This window comes from Carlito syrichta, unplaced genomic scaffold, assembly GCF_000164805.1.
Source record: "Carlito syrichta isolate Samal-C Ts95f unplaced genomic scaffold, Tarsius_syrichta-2.0.1 Scaffold308912, whole genome shotgun sequence".
NCBI classification, from domain to species: Eukaryota; Metazoa; Chordata; class Mammalia; order Primates; family Tarsiidae; genus Carlito; species Carlito syrichta.
Window position 1 is genome coordinate 40,588 of NW_007253008.1, and position 22,044 is coordinate 62,631.

Sequence of the window (22,044 nt, forward strand, 5' to 3'; positions counted from 1 at the left end):
GTTATAAATATTAATTGAAATAATTCAAAGAAATTTTATTTTAGCATTTGGACCATTATTTCATTTGTAGGAGAGTGAAGGTCTGGATCAGATTTCTGGATTTTGATAGTAAAACTTATTCCACACTTCTTAATGGCACATCACCCTCTTGGGAGAGAGAAATTTTCACTGGGGCTGTATATTTGCTCCTGGAATCCATCACAGATGCTCTCTATGGCTGTTCTGTTTCTATAGCATCACTTCAGTTTTTGATCATGACAGTCTCCAGTATACTGTACACACTTTCTATTCTTCAGAAAATGTTTATCAGATGATTCACTTTGATCTGGTGCTGTTATCTGCACTAGGGACACCATAATGAGCAGGACAGTCTCTCCACAAACAGAGACAGAGGCAGAAATCATGTCATGTCTAACTCAATGCACTTTACTAGAAATTGAGATTGCTTCAGGCATGCCGACAGATTTTGAGGAGGTTTTTATGCTTTTGCTCAATGACCAATACAATTTCAAGCCAATTCAACGTGCTTATGTCATTCGAAAAGACAACACCTGTAGAAAAACAACTTCTTGTGGGTTTCTCTACTTAGATATAGCCATTGTAAATATATTGAGACATATAGATCCAGAATATTTTTAACCTTGAATTAACAGAAAAGATCATGCAAGAATCAACTTCGTAATCTGCAGTATTCATTTTACAACTAGTTTTTAATATATTCTGTGAAAATAACTTTTTTTTATAACATCAGTGAATGACTGACTGTTCAAAAGTGTATACAAGGTACATTCCAATGGCAGAAGAATATATATACTAAGCTAGTCACCTCTCATTATTTTATTAAGAAATTTTTTCCTCATTACGATATAATTTAAAAAATATATCCAACATCTGAGAAAAGGCAAAAAGCAAAAGATGTCCTATTATCTCTCTCTGAATCAATCAATAAACAATAAAAAATGTCCTTCTGATTATAGAAATTAAAGCAAAACAAAAGATTGTGTATACTGAATAATTTTAGACCTCTTTTCCCGGTCAGGTACCATTAAGGGTCCTGTGTGTTGCTCAAGGGCCTGTGCTAAGGAAATGACCTTCAGTGTTAAGAGAACTAAAAAATGATTGGATTCTTTGGCTAAAAACTGTTGGATTCCATCACCTTCTCAATGAATGAAATCAGCATATCCAGAAGCACTTCAGTTTAGCATATGACAGAATAATAGAACTTATCAGCTTCCATAAAGGGTATATTTAAAAAGGAAGAAGGTAAAAAAAATTTGACTCATGTAATTCCAAGAAAATTCCGTGTAGGCGTTGACCCTTATGTGATTTGAAGAAAAGTAAAGATCTGGGTCAGATTTCTGGAGTTTGAGAAAACCTTATCCCAGATGTCTGCATGGCACATCACCAGCTTGTTCCAAAGTAACTGTCACTGAAGATGTATAATTTGCTCCTGACGTCCACCAGAAGCTTCTCTCTGTGACTTTTCTGTTTCTACTATATCATTTCAGGTTTTCATAATGACAGTCTTGAGTAAGCTGCTCACTTTTCCTATCCACTCAGGAATTGTTTATTGAGGGTCTCCTTTAATGGCTGCTGTCTTCTGCAACATGGGACATCATGTTGGGCAGGACAGACTCTCCACCCACAGGGGCCAGGGCAGGACTCCTGTCAACACTAATTCAATGCACCTCATTAGATAAAGGGTGCCTCAGGCAATCCTGCACATTTAACAAAGATTTCATGTTTTCACTAAATGACAATTAAATTTTATTGATAATTCAATGTGTTTATCTTATTTTGGAAAGCAAAGAAAAATTAATTTCCTCTGGGTTTCATCACTCAGGTATAACCACTATAAATGAGGTGTATAGACCCAGATTATTTTTACTCATATGTTAACACAAAGAGATCATGCAAGATTCTACTTCATAATCTGCTATATTCCTTTCACAGGTAGTTTTCAATATTTCTGTGGACATAAGAACTCTTTTATAACATCAGTGAATGACTGAATTGTCAAAAAAGTTGACAATACACTCTAGTGGTATAAGAGCACATAATAAGATGGTTGTCTCTCAATATTTTAATAATGCATTCTTCTCCTAATTATAATAAAAGCAAAAAAAAATCCCCTTGGCATATGCCTCTACTGAGAAAAAGACAAATTATTTCCTAAAAATCTCTTTCTAAGTCAATCAACAAACCAAGACAAATATCTTTTGTATTTATAATGGCTAAAATAACACAAAAAGATACATGTTGAATAACATTTAGCTTTGTTTTCTGAACCAGGTACTACTAAGGGTTCAGTGCTGTCTCTTAGAAGGCTTACATCACTGCCGAAACCATTAGTGTAAAGAGAATAAATTAATGAGAGAATTCTGTGACTAAAACCTTATCAGATCCCATCACCTTCCCAGTGAATGAAATCAACATATCCAGGTGTACTTCAGTTTAACATATGACAGAGTAACAGAAATGACCAATAATGCCAGAATGTTTAACTAAACAACAACAACAACAAAACAGCAAGAGAAAGTAAAATACAATTTTATAAAAAAAATAAATTTCATCCTAGTCTTTGACAACCATATGATTTGTAGGATGGTAATGAAAACTGGGGTCAGATTTTTGGTGTTTGAGCCAAGAAATGAAAAAGCATCTTATACTAGACATTCACATGGGACTTCACCAGGTAGTTAGAGCCACACTGTCACTGAGACAGTATCATTTGTGTCTGAGGTCACCACAAGTCACTCTCTATTCCTTTCCAGTGTCTTCAGTGTTGGTTCAATTTATCTACATGACATCGCTAGAAACTGCAAACCTTTCCTACCAACTCAGCGAATATTTATTGAGGATCTACTTTGACCAGGTGCTGTCTTTTACACTAGGGACACCATGACGAGCAAGACACAGCCTCTGTACTCACGGTGCAGAGGCAGGCCAATTGTCATTTGTAAGTTCTTACAGCTTACTAAAAGAAGGTGGCACCTCAGAGATTTCTGTAGATTTTGACAAGTATTTTATGTTTTTACTTAATAAAACATGCCAATTTTTACAAATGTGGTATGCTTAGAGTCTATCATACTCAGTGTTCTTTCTCAGAAATAATGAACAGAGTATCATATTTTCTCACCCATAAGCAGAACTTGAACAATCATCATAATACCATAAGAAGGGAATTGGCAATAATGGAAAATGCTGGGGTGGAGTTGGGATTGGCAGTTAAGGAAAACTGCCAGGGAAGGGGGTACACCTCATTAGCCAGGGTACCTGCCTAATGAACATTTGTTTACCTAACCCTGAATTGTATGCTACATCTTTAAAATAAAAAATTATAAAATTTAAAAAAGCAAAGAGTTAAAAAATTATTTGGGTTTCACTACTCAGATGTAACCACTTTAAGTATATTGTGGTGTATAGACACAAATCATTCCTCTTGCACATCAACAGAAAAAGGTCATGCAAGAAGCTTCTTATTAATCTGCTCTATTTTTAAACAACCATTTTTAATATTTTCTGTGAAAATAAGCACTGTACTATAACATAGCCAAAGGCTGAATGGGGTAAAATGTATATATTATATGCTCTTATAGCTTAAGAGTATATAAAAGCTAGTCATCTCAGCAATTAAATGATATAATTTTTCCTTTATTGTGATAAAAGTAAAGGAAAACCTTTTGTATTTCTCTTCTAAGAGAAGAAAGATAAAAAGAAAAGACAATAGAGTCCTAGAGTATCTCTCTGAGTTAGTCAACAAAGCAAAATGTCATTTGTATTTACAAAGACTAAAAAGAAAGCAAAAATTATAAACATTAAATAAAATTAGACTACCTCTGGGTGAGTTGCCACTTAGGGCCAGGCACCGTCTCTCAGGGTTCTATGCAACCAAAGAGACCATTAGTGTTAAGGGAATTAATTAATCAGTGAATTTTATGACTAAAAACGATTGGATTCCATCACCTTTAAGTGCATGAAATCAGCATGTCCAGGTGCACTTCAGTTTAGCATGAGAGAGCATAATAGAACTTACCATTTTCCTGGTAGGGTTTATCTACAAAGGAAGAAGGTAAAATATATTAATTTATATAATTCAAAGAAATTTCATTTTATCATTTGACCCCTTATGTGATTTGTAGGAAAGTGAAGCTTGGATCAGATTTCTGGAATTTGATACTAAAACTTATTGCAGACTTCTTAATGGCACATCACCTGTTTGGTAGAGACAAAGTGTCACTGAAGCTATATACTTGCTCCTGAACACCACAAGATGTTCTCTATGACTGCTCTGTTTCTATAGCCTCACTTCAGTTTTTCATCATGACAGTCCCAGGTAAACTGTACACGTGTTCTGTTCACTCAGGAAATGTTTATTATGGGATCTACTTTGACCAGGTTTTGTCGTCTGCATTAGGGACACCATGATGAGCAGGATAGTCTCTCCACAAACAAGGGCAGAGGCAGAGATCCTGTCAAGTCTAACTCAATGCACTTAACTAGAAATTGGGGCTGCCTCAGGCATTCCTGCAGATTTTGAAGGGGATTTTATGTTTTTGCTCAATAACAAATACAATTTATTGTAAAGACATATGTGCAAATTTCATTTTAAAAAGCAATAGCTGGAGGAAAACAATTTCCTCAGTGTTTCTCTATTCAGATATAAACACTGTAAATGTATTGAGGTATATAGATCCAGAGTATTTTTACCCTTACATCAACAGAAAAGGATCGTTTAAGAATAGACTTCAAAATCTGATGTATTTATTTCATAACTAGTTTTTAATATATTCTGTGAAATAAGAACTTTTTAATAACATCAATGAATGACTTACTGGTCAAAAGAGTATTGAATATACACTCCAGTGGCAAAAGAGTATATACTAAGCTAGTCATCTCTCATTATTTTAGCAATGAATTAATTCCCTCATTTCGAAAAAATTATATATATATATATATATATATATATATATCCCTCATCTGAGGAAAAGACAAAAAGTAAAGACAAAAGAAGTCCTATAATCTCTCTCCAAATCAATCAACAATGAAAACTGTCTTTCTGATTTTATCAACTGAAACAAAGCAAAGGTTTATACATATTGGAAAATGTTTAGATCTCCTTTTTTGGCCAGGTACCACTAAGGGTCCAGTGCTGTTGCTCAGGGGCCTATGCTACCAAAAGGACCATTACTGTTAAGATAACTAATAAGTGATTGGATTCTGTGGCTGAAAATTGTTGGATCCCATCACCTTCTGAATGAATGAAATCAGCATATCCAGGTGCATTTCAGTTTAGCATATGACAGAATAACAGAACTTACTAGCTTTGTCAAAGAGTTCATCTGGAAAAGGAAGAAGGTAAAAAAAATATTGACTTACGTAATTCCAAGAAAATTCCTTATAGGCTTTGACCCCTATGTGATTTGCAGGAAAATAAAGGTCTGGAACAGATTTCTGGAGTTTGAGACTAAAACTTATACCAGATGTCCACATGGTACATCACCAGCTTGTTCCAAACTAACTGTCACTGAGGTTGTATAATTTACTCCTGAAGTCCATCACAAACGGCTCTCTGTGACTTCTCTGTTTCTGCTGCATCACTTCAGATTTTCACAATGGCAGTCTTGAGTAAACTGCTCACATTTTCTATCCACTCAGGAAATTTTTATTGAGAACCTACTTTGACCAGGTGCTGTCCTGCACTAGAAACATCATGATGGGCAGGACAATCTCTCCATCCACAGGGACAGAGGCAGAACACCTGTATACTCTAATTCAATACACCTTATTAGATAAAGGGTACCTCAGACATTTCTGCATATTTTTACAGGGATTGTATGTTTTTGCTTAATAACAAATACATTTTATTGCAAATTCAATGTGCTTATTTTATTTAAAAAAGCAAAGGGCTAGAGAAAAACTTTTCCTCTGAGTTTTATTAATCAGGTATAAACACTGTAAATAAATTGAGGTGTATAGGCACAGAATAATTTTACTCATATATTAACAGAAAAGGATCATGTAAGATTCTTCTTCATAATCAACTGTATTCATTTCACAGTTTTCATTATTTTCTGTGAAAATGGCTCAATTATAACATCAGTAAAATACTGAATCGTCAAAAGAGTTGACAATGTACACTCTATTGTTGTAATAGTATATAATAAGCTAGATTTCTCTCATCATTTTAATAATGAATTCTTTTTTTCAATATGATAAAAGCAAAGAAAAGTGTTTTATATTTATTATCCAAGAAAAAGACAAAAGATATCCTAATATATCTCTGAGTCAATCAGCAAAGAAACAAAAAAGTATTTTGTGATTTTAATGATTCAAGCAAAACAAAAATTATCCATATTGAAAAATATTTAGACCTCCTTTCTTGGTCAGGTACCTTTCAGGGTTAGGTGCTGTCTCTCGGAGCTTACATGACTGAAGAGACCATTAGTGTTAAGACAATGAATGAGTGAATTCTGTGACTAAACACCATTGGATTCCATCATTCTCTCACTGAATGAAATCACCATGTCCAGGTGTTTCAGTTTAGCATTCGACAACACAATAGAAATTACCAACGCTGCTGAAATGTTTAACTGAAAAACATAAGGGAAAGTAAAAATATCATTTCTAGAAAGCCAATAAATTTCTCTCCTAGTCTTTGACATGTATAAGATTTGCAGGATATCAGTCAAGATTAGAGTCAGATTATCAGAGTATGAGACCTAATGATCGAAGGGGCAGCGTTTTACACATGAAACAACATAACCAGGTAGAACCAAACTGTCACTGAGGCTGTAAAATTTGCTTCTGCAGTTGCCACAGTCACTCTCTATTCCTTCTCCGTGTTTGCTGCATTGGTTCCGTTTATCTTCGTGACATTCCTGAATAAACTGCAAAGCGTTCCTATCAACTCAGCAAATGTTTATTGAGGAACTACTTTGACCAGGTGCTGCCTTCTGCACTAGGGAGGCATGATGAGCAGGACACAGTCTCTGCACCCACAATGCAGAGGCAGGTCAATTGTCAGTTGTAAGCTCAGATATTCCTGAAGACATTGACAAGGATTTTATGTGTTTGCTTAATGAAAATGCCATTTATTACAAATGTCGTATGTACATATCATTGAAAGACAGTAAAGACAAAAAATATCTACTATTATATTGAGCTTTCATTATCCAGATATAACCACTTTCAATATAATGTGTTATATAGATCCAGACATTCTTCCTTCACATCAACAGAAAAGGGTCTTGCAACATGCTTCTGTATAGACTACTTTATTTTTTAACAACTGATCTTTAATATGTTCTATGAAAATAAGGACTTTTCAATAACATATTGAATAGCCACTTCTCTAAAGACTTAAGTGTATATAATAAGCTAGTCATCTCTTACCATTAAGTGTATATAATAAGCCAGTATTCTCTTATCATTTAAATAAGGAATGTTTTCCTTTATTATGATAAAAGGACAGAAAAATTGTTTCTATAGCTCTTTTAAGAGAAGAAAGATGGAAAACAAAGACAAAAGAAGTCCTATAATCTCACTATGTCAATCAACAATCAAAGTACAATGCTATTTGTGATTAAAAAGACTAAAGACAGCAAATAATTGCAAACATTGAATAAAATGCATTCCTCCTCTATATCACTTGCCACTTAGGATAGGGACTGTCTCTCAGGGTCTAATGCAACTGAAGAGATCATGAATGCTAAGGGATTAATGAATCAGTGGTTTCTGTGGTTAAAAAATTATTGGATCCCATAGCCTTCTCTTTTTTTTTGAGTTGGAATCTTATTCTGTCGTCCAGACTGGAGTGCAGTGGCTGCTCCCAGTCACTGCAGCCTCGACCTACTGGGCTCCGGCGATCCTTCCGCCTCAGCCTTCTGAGTAGCCGGAATTACAGGTGCGCACTACCACGCCCGGCTAATTTTTTGATTTGTTGTAGAGATGAGGTCTCGCCTGCCCAGGCGGGTCTCGAACCCGCGGGCTCAGGCAATCCACTCACCTCAGCCTCCCAAAGGCGCAGGATTGCGTGGGATTACAGGTTGAGCCACCGAGCCCATAACCTTCTAAGTGGATGAAGTCAACATGTCCAGCTGCAATTCAGTTTACTATATGACAGAATAGCAGAACTTACCAGCATTGTCAAGGAGTTTATCTAAAAAGGAAGAAGATAAAAATGTTAATTTATGCAATTCCAAGAATTTTCCTCATAGGCTTTGACACCCTATGTGATTTGTTGGAAGGTGAAAGTCTTGGTCAGATTTCTGGAGTTTGTTTTTAAAACTTATCCCAGATGTTCACTTGACACATCAATAGCTTATTCCAAACTAAGTGTTACTGAGGCTGTATAATTTGCTCCTATAATCCACCACGTGCCACTTCTCTGTTTCTACTGCATCACTTCAGTTTATCACCAAGTAAACTGCACACATTTAATATCCACTCAGGAAATGTTTATTGAGATTGTACTTTGAACAGGTGCAGTCTTCTGCACTAGGGATGTCATGATCAGGACAGTCTCTCCACTCACAAGGGTGGAGGCAGGCCACCTGTGAACTCTCACTAAAAGTGCCATGTTAGAAAAAGGATAACTCAAACATTCCTGCACATTTTTACAGAGATTTTATGTTTTTGCTTAAAGGAAAATTTATTTTATTACAAAGTCAATGCGCCTATTTATTTAAAAAAGCAAAGGGCTAGAGAAAAACAATTTCCTCTGGGTTTCATTACTCAGGTATAACCACTATAAATAAATTGAGGTGTATAGACCTAGATACTTTTACTCATATATCAACAGAAAAGGATCATGCAAGATTCTACTTCATAATTTGCAGTTTTCACTTCAAAGCTAGTTTTCAATATTTTCTATGAACATAAGAATTATTTTATAACATCAGTGATTGACTGAATTGTCAAAAAAGTTTAAAGTATACTCCAGTGGTGTAAGAGTATATCATAAGCTAGTCATTGCTCAAAATTTGAATAGCGAATTCTTGTCTAATTATGATAAAAGAAAACAAACAAACAAACAAGCAAACAAAACAAAACTAAAAACCTTGATATATTCCTCAACTGAAAAAGAGATGAGAAACATCCTAAAATCTCTCTCTGAGTCAATCAACATACAAAGAAAAATGACTCTTGTGCTTATAATGACTAATATATATGTATATTATATAATATATAATATATGTATAATATATATGTATATTATATAATATATAATAACATGTAACCTTGTTTTCTGGGCCAGGCACTACTGCACTACTAAGGATTCAGTGATGTCTCTCTCAGGGGCCTACATGACTGAAGATACCGTTAGTGTAAGGAGAATTAATGAATGATTGAATTCTGTGGTTAAAACCTATAAGATCCTACCACCTTCTTACAGAATGAAATCAACATGTCCAGGTGTGCTTCACTTTAACACTCGACAGAATAACACAAATTACCAATGTTGCCAAAATGTTAACTGAACAACAACAACAAAAAGATAAAGTAAAAATATAATTTCTAAAAAGACATAAATTTCATCCTAGTCTTTGACAACCATATGATTTGTCAGATATCAGTGAAAACCGGAGTCAGATTTCTGGAGTTTAGGCCTAGGGGATGCTAGAGCATCTTGTCCTAGACATCCACATGGGACATCACCAGAATACTATTGCCAAACTGTCACTGAGGCTGTGTAATTTGTTTATGAAGTCACCACAAGCCACTCTATCCCTTTTCAGTGTCTGCAGTATTGGCTCAGCTTATCGACATGACATCACTGAACTTACCTTTCCATCAGCTCAACGAAAATTTATGGAGTGTCTACTTTGACCAGGTGTTGTCTTTTGCACTAGGGATGCCATGATGAGCAAGACACAGTCTCTGTACCCACAGTGCAGTTGCAAGTCAATTGTTAATTGTAAGTCTTTGAATCTTACAAAAACAAAGGGGCAACTCAGAGATTTCAGCAGATTTTGACAAAGATTTTATGCTTGTGCTTAGTGAAAAAATCCATTTATTACAAATGTGGTATAGTTAGAGTCTATTATATTCAGTGATCAATCACAAAAACAAAGAAGAGAGTACCATATGTTCTTATTCATACATTCACCTTGAACAGTTATCAAAATACTATAAGAAAAGGATTGACAGTAGTGGGAAAAGACCACAGAAGGGGGTGGGATTGGCAGTTGAGGGAAACTGCCTGGGGAGGGGGGTACACCTCATCAACCAGGATAACTTCATAATGAAAATTTGTTTACCTAACCCTGAATAGTACCCTACACCTTAAAAATTTTATAAAAAACATATAAAATAAAAAAAAACAGCAACAAAATAGAAAAACAAATTTTTTGAGTGTCATTACCCAGATAAAATCACTTTGAATATACTGCATGTAGAGACCCAGAACATTATTCCTCCACATCAACATAAAAGGGTCATGTAAGAAGCTACTATTAATCTGCTCTAGTTTACACAACTACTTTTAATGTATTCTTTGAAAATAAGCACTGTGCTATAACACAGTCAATGGCTGAATGGTGTTAAAGAACATATATTATACATGCTAATTGCGTAGGGTATATAATAAGCAAGTTGTCTCTTAGCATTTAAATAATAAACTGTTTTCCTTTATTGTGATAAAAGTAAAGAAAAACCCTTTGTATCTCACTTCTAAGAGAATAAAGATAGAAAGACAAAGATGTCTTATATTCTCACTCTCAGTCAGTCAACAAAGTAAAATGTCTTTTGCAACAACATAGACTAAGAAGAAAGCAAAAATTTTAAACGTTAAATCCAATTAGACTACCTCTAGGTGAGTTACCACTTAGGGCCAGGTGCTGTTTCTCAGGACTCTATGCAACTGAAGAGATCAATAGTGTTAAGGGAATTAAAGGATCAGTAGATTCTGTGACTGAAAACTATTAGATCCCATATCATTGAAGTGCATAAAATGAGCATGCCTAGGTGCACTTCAGTTTAGCATAAGAGAGAATAACAAAAATTACCAGCTTCCCAATAGATTTTGTTTAAAAAGAAAAAAGATTAAAAATATTAATTTATGTAATTTGAAGAAATTTCATTTTAACATTTGATCACTTATGTGACTTATAGGAAAGTGAAGGTCAGGATCAGATTTCTGGAGCTTGATACTAAAATTTATTCCAAACTTCCAAATGACACATCACCTGATGGTAGAGACTAGTGTCACTGAGGCTATATATCTTTTCCTGAAGTCCACTACAAGATGTTCTCTGTGCCTGCTCTGCTTCTATAACATCGCTTCAGTTCTTCGTCATGACAGTCTTGAGTAAACTGTACACATGCTCTATTCCCTCAGGAAATATTTATTAGGGGATCAACGTTGATCAGGTGCTGTCACCGGTACTGGGGATATCATGATCAGGACAGACTCTCCACCCATAGGGTTAGAGGAAGTCGATCTGTGAACTCTAAATCAATGGGCCTTATTGGAAAAAGGGTACCTCAGGTATTCCTGCACATTTTTTACAGGGATTTTAAGTTTTTGTTTAATGGCACATACATTTTATTGAAAATTCAATTAACATATTTTATTAAAAAAGCAAATATTTAAGAGAAAAACAATTTCTTCTGGACTTCATTATTAGGCAAAACCACTGTAAGTAAATTAACGCGTATAGACTCACAATATTTTTAAACATATGCCAACATAAAAGGATCATCAGATTCTACTTCATCATTTGCAGTATTCACTTCACAGCGAGATTTCAATATTTTCTGTGCAATAAAAACTCTTTGACAACATCAGTGATTGAGTGAATTGTCAAAAGAGTATACAGTACACTATGGTGATATGAGTATTAATACGCTAGTCTTCTTCTGAAATTTTGAATAATGAAAACATGTCCTAATTATGATAAAAGCCAAAAAAAAAGGAAAAGGAATCTTACTATATCCCTCAAGTGAAGAAGACAAAATATGTCCTAAAACCTCTCTCTGAATCAAGCAACACAAAAGAAAAATGTCTTTTGTGCTTCCAATGGCTAAAATAAAGCAAAAACATATACATATTGAATAACATTTGGCCTTGTTGACTTGGTCAGGTACTACTAACGATTCAGTCCTGTCTCCCAGGGGCCTACATGACTGAAGAGAGCATTAGTGTAAAGAAAATTATTCATGAGTGAATTCTGTGTGGAGAAACCTATTGAATCCCATGAACTCCTCAGTAAATGAAATCAATATGTCCAGGTGTACTTCAGTTTAGTATATCACAGAAGAACAGAAATTACCAATATTGCCGAATGTATAAATAAGCAACAACAGCAGCACCAGCAAAACAAAAAGAGAAAGTGAAAATATGTCTTGGTCGACGTCATGGCTCACACCTGTGATCCGAGCAGTTTGGGAGGCTGAAGTGAGAGGATTGTCTGAGACCAGGGGTTCAACTCTTTGGTGGACAACTTGGTGAAGCTTCATTTCTACAATAAATCAAAAACATTTAGGTTGGCGTGGTTGCTCACACCTGTATTTCAGCTACTTAGATCGATGAGGCAGAAGGATCACCTAAGCCCTTAGGTTGAGTCTACAGTGAGTGTGAGCATGTAACTGCTCCCCAACTTGGGCAACAGAGTGAGACTCCATCTCAAATACACACACACACACACACACACACACACACACACACACATATATATAATTTCTAAAAAGATAATAAATTTCACCCTAGTCTTTGACCACCATATGATTTGTAGGATATCAGTGAAGATCGGGGTCAGATTCTCCAAGATTGGGCCTAAGCAATTAAAGGGCATCTTGTTCTAGACATCCACATGGTTCAACACTAGTTTGTTAGAGCCAAACTGCCACGGAGGCGGTATAATTTGTTTCTGAAGTCACCACAAGCCACTCTCTATTCCGTCTGGGTGTCTGCAGTATTGGTTCAGTTTATCTACATGACATCACTGAGCAAACCTTTCTTATGAAATCAGCAAATATTTATTGAGTATCTACAGTGACCAGGTGCTATCTTCTGCACTAAGGTCACCATTATGAGCAAGGGTACAGTCTCTGTATCTCTGTAACACAGTACAGAGCCAGACCCATTGACAACTGTAAGTCTTTGTGTCTTACAAAAAGAAAGGGGCACCTCAGAGATTTCTGCAGATTTTGACAAGGATTTTATGTTTTTGCTTAATGAAAAAGTGATTACACACTTCATGTGCTTAGAGTGTGTCATACACAGTGATATGACACAGGGAAAAAAAACAGAATACCACAAACTCTCACTAATAAGGGGACCTTGAACAATTATCATAATACCACAGGAAAGGGATTGGCAGTCCTGGGAAACTACCAGGGGAGGAGGAGTCTCATTGGCAGTTGAGGAAACCTACAGGAAGAGGGGGGTGTCCCTTATTAACCAGGGTACATGCATAATGGGGACATGTATACCTGACCCTGATTAGTACCCAACATCTTTAAAATAAAAATTTATAAATTAAAAGAAAGCAGCAGAGAGATAGAAAAAAAATCATTTGGCTTTCATTTCTCAGATATAACCACTTTAAATATACTGTGTTGTGTAGATCCAGAACATTCTTTCTCTACATCAACAGAAAAGGGTTATAAGAGAAGCCACTTATTACTCTGCTCTAGTTTACAAACTTACTTTTAATGTTTTCTTCGAAAGTAAGCACTGTACTATAACATAGTCAATGGCGGAATAGTGTAAAGAGTATATATTACACAGTCTCATGGCTTAAGGGTGTATAATAAGCTAGTTGTCTCTAAGCATTTACATAATAATTTCCTTTCTTTATTGTGATAAATGTAAAGAAAAAACTCTCTGTATATCTCTTCTAAGAGAATAAAGATTAAAAGAAAGACAAAGATGTCCTATAATCTCACTCTCAGTCAGTCAACAAAGCATAATGTCTTTTGCAACAACAAAGACTAAGAAGAAAGCAAAAATTTTAAACGTTAAATCCCATTAGACTACCTCTAGGTGAGTTACCACTTAGGGCCAGGTACTGTTTCACAGGACTCTATGCAACTGAAGAGATCATTAGTGTTAAGGGAATTAAAGGATCAGTAGATTCTGTGATTGAAAACTATTAGATCCCATCACATTGAAGTGCATAAAATGAGCATGCCTAGGTGCACTTCAGTTTAGCATAAGAGAGAATAACAAAAATTACCAGCTTCCCAATAGATTTTGTCTAAAAAGGAAAAAGATTAAAAATATTAATTTATGTAATTTGAAGAAATTTCATTTTAACATTTGGTCCCTTATGTGACTTATAGGAGAGTAAAGGTCTGGATCAGATTTCTGGAGCTTGATACAAAATTTATTCCAGACTTCCAAATGGCACATCACTTTATGGTAGAGACTAGTGTCACTGAGGCTATATATCTATTCCTGAAGTCCACCACAAGATGTTCTCTCTGCCTGCTCTGCTTCTATAGCATCGCTTCAGTTCTTTATCATGACAGTCTTGATTAAACTGTACACATACTCTATTCCCTCAGGAAATATTTTTTAGGGAATCAACGTTTATGAGGTGCTTTCATCTGCACTAGGATTATCATCATCAGGACAGGCTCTCCCCCAACAGTGTTAGAGGAAGTCGACCTGTGAACTCTAAATCAATGTGCCTTATTAGGAAAAGGTTACCTCAAGCATTTCTGCACATTTTTTCAGCGATTTTAAGGTTTTGTTTAATGGCAAATATATTTTATTGAGAATTCAACATCCATATTTTGTTTAAGAAAGCAAAGTCTTAAGAGAAAAACAATTTCCTCTGGACTTCATTACTTAGGCAAAACCACTGTAAGTAAATTTACGTGTATAGACCTAGAACATTCTTAATCATATGTCGACATAAAAGGATCATCAGATACTACTTAATAATCTGCACTATTCATTTCACAGCTAGATTTCAGTATTTTCTGTGCACATAAAAACTGTTTTATAACATCAGTGATTGACTGAATTTTCAAAAGATTTTACAGTATACTCTGGTGGTATAAGAGTATTAATAAGCTAGTCTTCTCTTGAAATTTGAATAATGAAAACTTTTCCTAAGTATGATAAAAGCAAAAAAACCCCAAACTTTGTTATATCCCTCGAGTGAGAAAAAGACAAAATATATCCTAAAACCTCTCTGAGTTAAACAACACAAAAGGAAAATATCTTTGTGCTTCTAATGACTAAAATAAAACAAAAAATATGCATATTGAATAACATGTGGCCTTGTTTTCTTGACCAGGTGCTACTAAGGATTCAGTACTGTCTCCGAGGGGCCTACATGACTGAAGAGAGCATTAGTGTAAAGATAATTAATTAATGAGTGAATTCTGTGTCCTGAACCTTATTGAATCCCATCGCCTTCTCAGTGAAAGATATCAACATGTCCAGGTGCACTTCAGTTTAGTAGTTGAGAGAATAACAGAAATAACTAATATTCCTAAAATGTTTAACTAAGCAACAACAGCAGCAACAACAAAACAAAAAGAGAAAGAAAAAATATTTCTTGGCCGAAGTTGTGGCTCTAACCTGTATTCCTAGCATTTTGGGAGGCTGAAGTGAGAGGATTGCCTGAGACCAGGGGTTCAACTCCATCGTGGACAACTTGGAGAAGCTTCATTTCTACAATAAATCAAAAACAGTTAATCAAAAATATTTAGGCTGGTGTGGTGGCTCACAACTGTATTTCAGCTACTTGGAAGGATGAGGTGGAAGGATCACCTAAGCCCTCACGCTGAGTCTGTAGTGAGTGTGAGCATGCCACTGCACCCCAACCTGGGCAACAGAGTGAGACTCCTACTCACATATATGTATAATTATATATATATAATAAATATATACACATAATATATAAATATATATAAATAATATATATATAAATTATATATATATAATTTATAAAAAAACAATACATTTCATCCTAGTCTTTGACTGCCATATGTTTTGTAGGATATCAGTGAAAACCGGGGTCAGATTCTCCAAGTTTGGGCCTTAGAAATGAAAGGGCATCTTGTTCTAGACATCCACATGGTTCATCACCAGTTTGTTAGGGCCAAACTGCCACGGAGGCTGTATAATTTGTTTCCTAAGTCACCACAAGCCACTCTCTATTCTATCTGGATGTCTGCAGAGTTGGATCAGTTCATCTACATGATATCACTGAGGAAACCTTTCTTATGAAATCAGCAAATATTTATTATCTACTGTGAACAGGTGCTGTCTTTTGCACTAAGGACACCATTATGAGCAAGGATACAGTCTTTGTAAACACAGTACAGAGCCAGACCAATAGACAACTGTAAGGTTTTGTGTCTTACTTAAAGAAAGAGGCACCTCAGATATTTCTGCAGATTTTGACAAGGATTTTATGGTTTTGCTTAATGAAACATTTATTACAAACTTTGTGTGCTTAGAGTGTGTCATACACAGTGATATGACACAGGGAAAAAAACACAGGCTCCCACTAATAAGTGGACCTTGAACAATTATCATAATACTACATTAAAGAGATTGGCAGTAGTGGGAAACTTCCAGGGGAGGAGGAGTCTAAGTGGCAGTTGAGGAAACCTACCAGAAGAGAGGGGTATCCCCTGATGAACCAGGGTAGATGCATAATGGAGATTTGTATACCTAACCCTGAATAGTACCCTATATCTGTAAAATAAAAATTTATAAAATTAAGAGAAAACTGCAGAGTGATAGAAAAAAAAATTATTTGGGTTTCATTGCTCAGATATAACCACTTTCAATATACTGTGCTGTATAGATCCAGAATATTGTTTTTCTACATCAACAGAGAAGGGTTATATAAGAAACTACTTATTACTGTGCTCTAGGTTACACAAATACTTTTAATGTTTTCTTTGAAAATAACCACTGTACTATAACATAGTCAATGGCAGAATTGTTAAAGAGTTTATATTATACAGTCTCATGGCTTAAGGTTGTATAATAAGTTAGTTGTCTCTAAGCCTTTACATAATAATTTCTTTTCTTATTGGGATAAAAGTAAAGAAAAACTCTTTGTATATCACTTCTAAGAGAATAAAGATAAAAAGAAAGACAAAGGTGTCCTTTACTCTCATTCTGAGTCAGGCAACAAATCAAAATGTCTTTTGCAACAACAAAGACTAAAAAGTAAGCAAAAATTACAAACGTTAAATCAAATTAGACTACCTCTAGGTGAGTTGCCACTTAGGGCCAGGTGCTGTGTCTCAGGACTCTACGCAACTGAAGAGACCATTATTGTTAAGGGAATTAAAGAATCAGTAGATTCTCTGGCTGAAATCTATTAGATCCCATCACCTTGAAGTGCATGAAATCAGCATGCCTAGGTCCACTTCACTTTAGCATAAGAGAGAATAACAAACCTTACCAGGTTCCCGATAGATTTTGTCTAAAAAGGAAAAAGACAAAAATTTAAATTATATAATTCGAAGAAATTTCATTTCAACATTTGATCCCTTATTTGGTTTAAAGAAAATGAAGGTCTGGATCAGATTTCTGGATTTTGATTCTCAAATTTATCCCAGACTTCCAAATGGCACATCACCCAATTGTAGACAGTAGTGCTATATATCTGCTCCTGAGCTCCACTACAAGATACTCTCTATGACTGCTCTGTTTCTATAGCATCACTTCAGTTTTTCATCTTGACAGTCTCGAGTAAACTGTACACATGTTTTATTCACTCAGAAAAAAATTTATTAGGGGATCAACTTTGATGAGGTGCTGTCATCTACACCAGGGCCATCATGATCAGGACAGACTCTCCACCCACAGAGGTGGAGACTGTCTACCTGTGAACTCTAAATCAATGTGCCTTATTAGAAAAAGGGTACCTCAGTCATTCCTGCACATTTTTACAGGGATTTTATGTTTTTGTTTAATGGCAAATACATATTATTGAAAATTCAACCTCCATATTTAATTTAAAAAAGCCAAGAGTTAAGAGAAAAACAATTTCCTCTGGATTTCATTACTTAGGCAAAACCACTGCAAGTAAATTAATGTGTATACATCCAGAATATTTTTAAACATATGCCAACATAAAAGGATCATCAGATTCTACTTCATCATCTGCAGTATTCATTTCACAGCTAGATTTCAGTATTTTCTGTGCAATAAAAACTCTTTTACAACGTCAGTGATTGAGTCAATTGTCAAAAAAGTTTACAGTACACTCTGGTGGTATAAAGAATACTAACAAGCTAGTCTTTTCTTGAAATTTGAATTATGAAAACTTGTCCTAATTATGATAAAAGCCAAAAAAAAAGGGAAAATAGGAACCTTATTATATCCCTCAAGTGAGAAAAAGACAAAATATGTCCTAAAACCTCTCTCTCAATCAAACAACAGAAAAGAAAAAAAGTCTTTTGTGCTTCCAATGGCTAAAATAAAGCAAATACATTTGCATATTGAATAACATTTGGCCTCGTTTTCTTGACCAGGTACTGCTAATGATTCAGTACTGTCATTCAGGGGCCTACATGACTGAATAAAGCATTAGTGTAAAGAGAATTAATTAATGGTTGGATTCTGTGTCTAGAAACCCATTGAATCCCATCACCTTCTCAGTGAATGAAATCAACATGTCCAGGTGTACTTCAGTTTAGTATATCACAGAATAACAGAAATTACCAATATGGCCAAATTGTTTAACTGAGTAACAACAACAGCAACAACAAAACAACAAGAGAAAGTAAAAATATTTCTTGGCCGACGTTGTGGCTCAAACCTGTAATCCTAGCACTTTGGTGGCTGAAGCGAGAGGATTACCTGAGACCAGGGGTTCAACTCTATCGTGGACAACGTGGTGAAGTTTCATTTCTACAATAAATCAAAAACATTTAGGCTGGTGGGGTGGCTCACACCTGTATTTCAGCTACTTGGAAGGATGAGGCAGAAGGATCACCTAAGCACTCAGGTTGAGTCTGCAGTGACTGTGAGCATGCCACTGCACCCCAACCTGGGCAACAGAGTGAGACTTCAACTCAAATGTACATATATATATAATTTTTAAAAAAAACAATAAATTTCATCCTAGTCTTTGACAACCATATGATTTGTAGGATATCAATGAAGATCGGGGTCAAATTCTTCGAGTTCGGTCCTAAGGAATGAAAGGGCATCTTGTCCTAGACATCCACATGGTTCATCACCAGTTTGTTAGGACCAAACTGCCACTGAGGCTGTATAATTTGTATCTGAAGTCAGAACAAGCCACTCTCTATTCCATCTGGGTGTCTGCAGTATTGGTTCAGTTTATCTACATGACAACACTGAGTAAACCTTTCTTATGAAATCAGCAAATATTTATTGAGTATCTACTGTGACCAGGTGCTGTCTTTTGCACTAAGGACACCATTATGAGCAAAAATATAGTCTCTGTAAACACAGTACAGAGGCAGACCAATTAACAACTGTAAGTCTTTGTGTCTTACAACAAAAAAGGGACACCTCAGAGATTTCTGACAAGGATTTTATGTTTTTGCTTAATGAAAAATTTATTTCAAACTTTGTATGCTTAGAGTGTGTCATACACAGTGATATGACACAGGGAAAAAACAGAGTATCACAAACTCTCACTAATAAGTGAACCTTGAACAATTATCATAATACCACAGGTAAGGGATTGGCAGTCGTTGGAAACTACCAGGGGAGGAGGAGTCTAATTGGCAGTTGAGGAAACCTACCGGAAGAGGGGGATATCCCTTATTAACCAGGGTACATGCATAATGAAGATTTGTATACCTAACCCTGAATAGTACCCTACATCTTTAAAACAAAAATTTGTAAATTAAAGGAGAACAGCAGAGAGATAGAAAAAAAATTATTTGGGTTTCATTACCCAGTTATAACCATTTTCAATATACTGTGCTGTATAGATCCAGAACATTCTTTCTCCACATCAACAGAAAAGGGTTATATAAGAAGCTACTTATTACTCTGCTCTAGTTTACACAACTACTTTTAATGTTTTCTTTGAAAATGAGCACTGAACTATGACAGTCAATGGCTGAATGGTGTAAAGAGCATATATTATATAGTCTCATGGTTAAGGGTGTATAATAAGCTAGCTGTCTCTAAGCATTTACATAATAATTTCTTTTCTTTATTGTGATAAAAGTAAAGAAAAGCTTGTAGTATATAACTTCTAAGAGAATAAAGATGAAAAGAAAGACAAAGATGTCCTATATTCTCACTCTGAGTCAGTCAACAAAGCAAAATGTCTTTTGCAACAACAAAGACTAAAAAGTAAGCAAAAATTACAAACGTTTAATAAAATTAGACTGCCTCTATGTGAGTTGCCACTTAGGGCCAGGTGCTGTTTCTCAGGTCTCTATGCAACTGAAGAGACCAATAGTGCTAAGGGAAATAAAGAATCAGTAGATTCTGTGGTTGAAAATGATTAGATTGCATTACTTTGAAGTGCATGAAATCAGCATGCCCAGGTGCACTTCAGTTTAGCATAAGAGAGAATAACAAAACTTACCAGCTTCCCAATAGATTTTTTCTAAAAAGGAAAAAGATTAAAAATATATTAATTTATATAATTCGAAGAAATTTTATTTTAGCATTTGATCCCTTATGTTACTTATAAGAACATGAAGGTCTGGATCAGATTTCTTGATTTTGATACTAAAATTTATCCCAGATTTTCAAATGGCACATCATCCTATGGTAGAGACTAGTGTCACTGAAGCTATGTATCTGCTCCTGAGGTTCACTACAAGAAACTCTCTATGACTGTTCTTTTTCTATAGCATTGCTTCAGTTTTTCATCATGAGAGTCTCGAGTAAACTGTACACATGTTGTATTCACTCAGAAAAAATTTATTAGAGGATCAATTTTGATGAGGTGCTGTCATCTGCACCAGGGACATCATGATCAGGACAGAATCTCCACCCACAGGTGTAGAGACAGTCCACCTGTGAACTCTAAATCAATGTGTCTCATTAGAAAAAGGGTACCTCAGGTATTTCTGCACATATTTTTACAGGGATTTTAAGTTTTTGTTTAATGGCAAATACATTTTATTGAAAATTCAACATCCTTATTTTATTTAAAAAAACAAAGAGTTAGAGAAAAACAATTTCCTCTGGGCTTCATTACTTAGGCAAAACCACTGCAAGTAAATTAAGGTGTATAGACCAAGAATATTTTTAATCATATGTCAACATAAAAGGATCATCAGATTCTACTTCATCATCTGCAGTATTCATTTCACAGCTAGATTTCAGTATTTTCTGTGCACATAAAAACTGTTTTATAACATCAGTGATTGACTGAATTGTCAAAGAGTTTACAGTACACTCTGGTGGTATAAGAGTATGAATAAACTAGTCTTCTCTTGGAATTTTGATAATGAAAACTTGTCTTAATTATGATAAAAGCAAAAAAAGAAAAATCCTTGTTATATCCCTCAAGTGAGAAAAAGACGAAATATATCCTAAAACCTCTCTGAGTCAAACAACACAAAAGAAAAATACCTTTTCTGCTTCAAATGACTAAAATAAAACAAAAATATATGCATATTGAATAACATGTCGTCTTGTTTTCTTGGCCAGGTGCTACTAAAGATTCAGTACTGTCTCTCAGGGGCCTACATGACTGAAGAGAGCATTAGTGTAAAGATAATTAATTAATTTGTGAATTCTGTGGCCTGAACCCTATTGAATCCCATCACCTTCTCAGTGAATGAAATCAACATGCCCTGGTGTACTTCATTTTAGTATTTGACAGAAAACAGAAATCACCAATATTGCCAAAATGTTTAACTAAGCAACAACAGCAACAACAACAAAACAACAAGAAAAAGTTAAAATATTTCTAGGCCGGATGTTGTGGCTCACACCTCTAATCCTAGCATTTTGGGAGACTGAAGCGAGAAGATTGCCTGAGACCAGGGATTCAACTTTATCCTGGACAACTGGGTGAAAGCTCATTTCTACAATAAATCAAAAACATTTAGGCTGGCATGGTGGCTCACACCTGTATTTCAGCTACTTGGAAGGATGAGGCAGAAGGA

The 22,044-nt window shown here is 35.2% G+C and overlaps 1 pseudogene; it reads left to right on the forward strand.

Annotated features, from left to right (window-relative positions):
* The first annotated feature begins 453 nt into the window (after window positions 1-453).
* The window catches only part of LOC103268805, a 38,543-nt pseudogene continuing 16,952 nt past the window's right edge, over window positions 454-22,044 (forward strand).